The sequence below is a fragment of the Suricata suricatta genome, chromosome 6 (genome assembly GCF_006229205.1).
Source record: "Suricata suricatta isolate VVHF042 chromosome 6, meerkat_22Aug2017_6uvM2_HiC, whole genome shotgun sequence".
Lineage (NCBI taxonomy): Eukaryota > Metazoa > Chordata > Mammalia > Carnivora > Herpestidae > Suricata > Suricata suricatta.
Genome location: NC_043705.1, coordinates 141508100 through 141509743, shown reverse-complemented (window position 1 = coordinate 141509743; position 1644 = coordinate 141508100).

Below are 1644 nucleotides of genomic sequence, written 5' to 3'. Positions count from 1 at the left end.
AAACAGTAATAAAAGAGAACAAAAAGCAATGATGGTCAGTTAAGTCAGACTTACGAGAGAAGCATCCGATGTTCTTGCTAAGACTGAAGGAATAATGTATATAAGCAACAATCAATAGCTGGGTGCATCTCAGGCAATCTACAGAACCAGAGACTTAACCACAGGAGAATTTAAACGTGATTTCTACAACAACCAGGAAAGAAAGAAAACCAGAATAAGTCACTGGGCCTTGAAAAGATATCCAAATAGGATATGAATGTTCCTTGACTGGAAAACATCAGAACCCGTAAAACTAGAATTTTGCCAAGAATTCAGTCTTGAACTAGAGATACAAAACATTTAACCTCTCAATAGCCTGTATTTTGAAGGATAGAGCTTGACTATGTTACCTTGTGTTTTCAACAAAAAATACTGCTCTGAAAAGAAGGTAAAGAGAAAAATTCTTCACACTAAGCAAACTGTACATTTTGTCTCCCTGCATATTTATTGTTTTCCACTAGTATTTCAGCTAGGTCACATTTCTGTCCTCATTCAATGCTTGGACAGTTATCCACCAGGACAAGTGTTGTTCTGTTGTTACTCCTCTTGATTCTCTAATGTAGATGAAGCATTCCGACAAACCGTTTCAATTTCCCATGACCTGGTGATAAAGGGCATGGCTTTCCTGGGAAATCTATGAAATGACACCATCATTATATCTTTGATCTGTAATAATACTTTGCCAATTCCTGAAGAAGAATTTGCCCTTCTTCCAAATGTTCCTAAGTCAGTGTTCACAGGACTAGAGGGACAATACAGAAGGAAAGAACCAGGGTTTTTGTTTTTATTTAAAAATTTTTCCCTATAATAGTTGATATCTACAAAGGAGTAAATGTGTCATATAAATTATGGTGTACCACATTTGTTATTTCAAATTTTAATTTCTATGAATTATTTTTACTGAGTTGTATTTTTTTCTTTTCAAATATTTATGTAAATTCTAGTTAGTTAACATGCAGTGCAGCATTGGTTTCATGAGTAGAATCTGGTAATTCATCACTTAAATACAACACCCAGTGCTCATCACGACCAAGTGCCCTCTTTAATACCCATCACCCATTCAGCCCATCCCCCACTTACTCCCTTCAATCAACCCTCAGTTTGTTCTCCATCATTAAGAATCTCTTATGCTTTGCTCCCCACTCTCTCTCACATTTTCTCCCTTCCTGTATGTTCATCTGTTTTGTTTCTTAAATTCCACATATGAGTGAAATAATGTGGTATTTTTTTCTGAATTATTTTATTTAGAATAATACATTCTAGCTCCAGCCACATCATTGCAAATGGCAAGATTGAATTCCTTTTGATAGCTGAGGAATATTCCATTGTATATATACACACCACATCTTCTTCATCTATTCAACAGTCGATGGACATTTGGGATCTTTCCATAGTGTGGCTGTTATCAATAAAGCTACTATAAACATTAGGGCACATGTACCCCTTTGGATCTGGAATTTTTTTATCCTTGGGGTAAATACCTTGTGGTACAATTGCTGGGTCGTAGGGTAGTTTTATTTTTAATTTTTCTGAGGAACCTCCATACTGTTTTGCAGAGTAACTGCACCAGTTTACATCCTCACCAACAGTGCAAGCATATTCCAC